At 38.3% G+C, this 6,020-nt stretch overlaps 1 protein-coding gene across 1 annotated transcript in view; it reads right to left on the bottom strand.

Moving 5' to 3' along the window:
• Positions 1-6,020, bottom strand: part of HDAC9 (histone deacetylase 9) — a 575,085-nt gene that overhangs the window by 513,874 nt on the left and 55,191 nt on the right. The gene's annotated exons all lie outside the window — the stretch shown is intronic.

Raw genomic sequence — 6,020 nt, 5'->3', positions numbered from 1 at the left:
CCGCCTCCAATTTATCTCATCTCCCTGACTCTGCTCCAGCCACAACAGCTTCCCTGCTGTTCCTTAAACATTCCAGACACCTCCCATCCTACTTCCCAGAAAACTCTTCCCTCAGTTCAATTTACGGCTAAATCCTTTACCTCTCACACAATTTCTCACAACTTACCCTGTTTGGAAATTATAACCTTCCCTCCCCTCCCGACCCTATTACCTCCCATCTGCTTAGCTTTTTCTTTTTCTCCATAGCACCTACTAACTTATAACATATTACAAAGTTTATTTATGTATTATGTGTATTTTATTTCTGACTCCCCTTCTTGGGATATAAGCTTTAGGAGAGCATTTTTTTGTTTGCTCTGTTCACGGCTACATGCCAGGCCACCTAGAATAATACCTGGCACATACCAGATGCTTAATAAACATTTATAGGATAGAATGAATGGAACAGAATAGGCTGGGAAATCAGAGAATAGAATGGAATAGAATGGATCAGACAGAATAGGGTGGTATGGCAACTGTCTATTCTGTTTTGCTATCTACTCCAGTTAATATCACTGACTCTGCTTTTGTTTCTAATCTGTGAAAAAACAGATGAAACAACAAAAAAACTCCAGCTGAGTACCCAAAGAACAATGAGATACCTCTGAAATGGTCTAGAGTTTTCAAAGGAGCCATATATCCAAATTATAATCACAATAAAATTAATTAACTAATGGTAAAAAATGTTGCCTTTCTAAAAGCAAAGGCACTAGTCAGAAGGCCAGAACCAGTGAGGGCATATTCCTGAATGAGAAAAGGAAGAACTCCCAAAGTCCTACACAGAAACAGACAAACAATTTTGGCCAGAATAAGTGAAATAACTATACTCCCCATTTACTTCAAGTAACCCTTTCCAACAACAATAGTGGTGTGTGCAAAGAATGGCTTTAAAAAAAAAACCTTTTATTTGAATAATTTTAGAGTCAAAGAGAATTGCAAAAATACTAGAGAGGATTCCTGTGTACCTTTCACCTGGTTTTCCCCAGTGATTATATCTTACATAGTACCTCAAAGCAGGAAGTTAACCCTGATATAATGTTATATAAATGGAATCATACAGTGTGTTGTTTTGATCTTTGGGATTGCTTTTTATACTCAGCATAATGCCCTTAGATAAATCCAAGATGTTGCCTGTATCATTAGTTCATTCTTTTTCATTGCAGTGTAGTATTCCATGGTATGGACATACCACACAAGTTTATTTAATCACTCACCTGTCAAGGGACATTGTGAATGTTTACTTTTTTGAGCATTTACAAATAAAGCTGTTATGATCAACTGTGTACAGTTTTTATTGTGTAAACATGAGTTTTAATTTCTCTAGGATAAATTCCCAGAAGGGCAATTGCTGCATCATACAGTAAGTATATTTTCATAATTTTTAGGAAAATGTCAAACTGGTTTTCAGAGTGGCAGTATCATTTACATTCCCATCAGCAATATCTGAGTGATCCAATTTCCCTGTATCCTTGTCAGCATTTGGCATTGTCACTATTTTTAATTTTATCTGTTTTAATAAGTGTATAATGGTATTTCATTGTGGTTTTAATTTCATTTTGCTAATGGTTAATGATGTTTAGCATCTTTTCATGTGCCTATTTGCTATCTAGAATCCTCTGTCATACATGTAGTTGCAAAAGTGTTGTTTTTTTAATATAGTCAGCGTTTTGCACACATTCTCATATTATACACATTTATTACTTAAATAAATGCAAGATCTCATTACACAACAGATAACAACTATACTGAAATGACTAATAAAAAATCCCTCTTTTTTGTTGTTTTTGCCTTTAGTCTGTCATCCACTTATTTTATCTCTTAAACCTTTCTCTGCTTCATCAGAAAAACATTTAAGTAAAAACAATTTTAAGTAAAAAGTATACATAAATGTACATCCTACTTTCATTCATGCACATTTATTCTGTAGATGCATGTAGTACATATTATTATAAAATTATATCCACCTACCCCCAACACACACACACATCCCCCACACACCATTCTGGCTTTTAGATCCAAGGAACAAAAAAGCTGCAGGGGCAAATCGTCTCCTTTTGTCACTCGGTAGAACATGGACCAATGGATTCTCTGTTAATATATTTATAAGGTTCAACAGTAGTTTCTATTTTACTGAAAATCAAAGTTACTTTCTCACTGTGACAAATACCTCACATTCTTTTTGACAATTTAAAAGCTTTTTATTTACATGAATCCTTTGTCACAAAATTAAAACCCGTCTATTTTAGCAAGTTAAACCTGTGTTTATGAGTAAGGTTCCAATCTCTGTGTTTTTCCTAAATTTCTTTTGAATGTTAGGTCTTCTGATCCTTCAATCACACTGCTCATTATCAGCAATTGCAGAAAGATTATCATCATCATTGTATTAGTTAGGGACCACTCAGGGAAACAGAGCCCATGCGAGGTAATTCAGTAGAGTAATATGGCAGAATTACTTGGAAAAATGTTGGAAGAGACAAAAGAGAAAACAGAGGAAGGTGAGGTAACCCAGAGATTTAACAAGTGCTACTGCCTCAAAGGATCAAAGTGACAAAGAGAAGACATGTTACGCTAGAGCCCAGAAGCTGGGTTTGGCATTAGGGAACCAGAAACCCAGGCGGCCACCAAGGTGCCACCCTTAGTGGGGACAAGGCCAGAGCTGTGAGATTAGATCTGGGACCATGGAGAAAATGCAGCCATTTGGACAGATATGCAGCCATGGAGGGAAGAGCTTCTTGGAGAGAGAGAAGGGGTCAAGGTGGGAGCTCTTCCATCTGTCCTTCAATCTCCACCCAGTACTTCCCACTGGCTGAACCTAAGAAGGAAACAGGTGGCAAAGGAGCCTGGGAAATGATGTTTGCCAGCATCAGCCCAAAGCAAAACAGCAGAGCAGGGGAAGGGCAGTGGAATTGTCACCAGGGCTAGTACATGGTAAACTCTTCTGAGGAAGTTAAGTAAGCCAGATTTCAGTCAGGCTGCATTTTAGCAACTCTGTAAAAAGATCTGGTAGAAGTTAGACCTACTATATAAATTTAGCTTTACTGATGATTTTGGAATATTACTATCCATGGGGGTCTATGATTCTTCCAGACTAGCTATAACAACTGAGCAAGACCAAGGAACAGAGAAATAGGCAGAAGTTTCACTGTGAACGCTCTCAGGTGGGGAAAACTGGAATGAGTCCCTGGTGACACAGTCATTCTCCAGCTCTGCTCCTGCTGGAGGACCTTCTGTGGATGTGTCTACATTTTCTAATGCACTACTGTTTCACTCCGTTAAGGGGAAACATACCATCAAACACCACCAAATATCAAGAAAATTAAAATCTTGTCTATTCTAAAATGGTAACATGTTCTATTGGCTTCATCGTAGATTAAGTCAAACAAAAGAAAGGAGAAGGAAGGTGCCAGGATGGGTCAGGTTGAAGCACAGAGAGAAGCTACAGTCTATTCAGTATCTCCTCTGGGGTCAGGCTCGGGGCTGGGTACTTGCCATTGGCTGACTTGTTTAATCCTTACAACAACTTTGAGAGGTAAGAATTTTTGTTCCAAGTTTACAGATGGGAAAACTATGAACCAAAGAGGCTGAGCATCTTAAGATGTCCCTCAGTGAGTGTGGGATGCAGAGGACTGTTGATACTCCTTTCCAAAAGTCAACTTCTTTCTGCTACACCGAGGATATTTCTGTAATTTTATAGTCTTTAATCTTTTTCTTATACTAAAAAGATTCTTTTTTACTTGAAAAAAAGTAAAATTACTAAGTCTAAGGAGAACATCTCTTTCCAGCATCTATGTAATCACTAGGCAAGGGCATGTAGTGCTTGGCAAAAAGGGACAGGAAGAAAAGCAGCCAAAAATTTAGGAGATATTCAAATTGTTCCCTCTTACATATTCCTACAGAATAAGATCACAGTTGTGTCAATATGCATAATGAAAGTGAGAATAGAAATCTGTAGTGGTAAGAAAAAGAAATTCAATGTAATCTGAGGAAGTAAACTTACAAGTACTAAAATCAAGAAATTATAATCTAGAGATTCACAGGCCAAAGAGTAAGTAAGCCAAGCGTTTTTTCCCTCTATGTTTTTGACCAAATATAAATACAGGGATATTTAGTATATCTATATCTTAGCATACAGTGAACCAGTAGGTAGAATTTCACTAGTTACCATATCCTTACCTTGACATTACAGTGCACACGTGCCCCCTTTATTCATTTATTCCATGCCCGCCAATCTATATTTATTAAATTTCCTACAACCTCCACTGGATGTCCACTTGGCATCTCACACATCACACTTGAACCATGACTGTGCTACGTGAGGGGGATATAAAGTACTAATTTAGGTATCTATTCCCAAGGAACTTTCAATCTAGCACAGCAGTTCCCAACTTTCTCCTTCATGGTGCTCTTAGCACTTCAGTAATTTTTTTTAAACTATACTCCTAAGCCAAAAGAAATACCTATTGATTGAGTTTACTGAGTTGCCAGCTCCAAACAACTTAATAAATATTTATGCCCTAACAACCTAACTCCTTTTGGGCTCTGCGCAACTTCTCAAACCTTAGAACCAGATTAGATTCTGTCCTACCTTCAGCTGGTAGTGCACGTGGTGTTTGGCAGGTGTCTTTGTGTGTTCATTCAAATTTGGAAATGTTGATTGACTGACTCACTTATTCCTTCCATCAAACCCGTGAATTTCAAACAGGGGCAATTTTGCACTCCAAGGGACATTTGGCAATGTCTGGATACATTTTTGATTGTCACAACTGAGAGCGGTGTAAACTACTGTCTTCTATTGGGTGCATCGCTGTTAAACATTCTGCAATGTACAGAGCAACCCCTGGAACAAGAAATCTCCAGCTCCAAATGTCTGCAGGGCCAAAGTTGAGAACCTCTGCACTAAACCTACAGTTCCCAAACTTACAGTTTCCCGTGTGGACCCACAGGGTGTTATGGTAGATTTCAAATTTTGAATAGCAGAATAGGGGAATGCATGAATGAATGAACAAGTCTGCACACTGTGCCACCCGAGTACAGAGGGAAAAAAACACATAAGTCTGAATGGGGTGGTGGCTTAGGGAAAGCTTCCTACAGCAGCTGATGCTTTACGTCGGTCTTGAGGAGAAGACAAAAGGAGAAAGGGAAGAAGAGCTCTCCAAGTTAGGAAAATGGGTTGGCGGGTCAAAGCTCAGCAGGGTGAATGAAGCAGCAAGGTTTGTTCGGGAAACTAAGCAGGCCAGCAGAGCTGGGGTACTGGGCAGCAGTCCTCAGTCCTTTCGTGTCTCCACTCACGCAAATTCACTGTTCATACGTCCATGAGAATCTTCCCTGTGGTTCTCAAATACAGGTGATGCCCCTCAATTTATGGTGTATCAGGATTTCATGATGCGTGGGTGCTGGAAAACTGGGAAGGAAACCTAGGGAGAATAAACAGCTAGATAGGTAGGCAGAGGGGGTGCCAAAAAAGTAACTTTAAAAGGTGAGTGTTTAATGTGTGCATGCTACTGCACACCTAAAGATTTTTTTTTTTTTCTAGAGATTTTTTAATGTCCATCTTGAAAGTGAGGGAGGCATTCTGAACCAGGAATTGCCCTACAGCATTTGTCCAGTTTTACAAATATTATTTGAAAATGTGATGATACCTACTTAATATATGACAAATACACGATGAGTTATTTCATCATTCCCCTATTATTGAGTTTTTAAAGTTGCTTCTAATTTTTGCCATCATAAATAACAGAGTAATCAACATACTTCTTTATTAATTTTTGAGCACATTACTCGCTCAGGGTAAATTTCTAGAACTAGATTTACTGTTAAAGGCTATAAATAGTTTAAAGCTCTAATATGTGTTGCCAAGTGATCCTCCAGAAAGAATATAGCCGCACATTTTCCCAACAGTGTATAGGTGTCTTTCTGCTATACAATTACCCATACAGAGTATTTTTTAAAGCTTTCCAACTTTAATAGATTTAAATAGTACA

Source organism: Balaenoptera musculus, chromosome 9, assembly GCF_009873245.2.
Source record: "Balaenoptera musculus isolate JJ_BM4_2016_0621 chromosome 9, mBalMus1.pri.v3, whole genome shotgun sequence".
NCBI lineage: Eukaryota > Metazoa > Chordata > Mammalia > Artiodactyla > Balaenopteridae > Balaenoptera > Balaenoptera musculus.
This window is presented reverse-complemented; position numbering and strand designations above follow the sequence as displayed.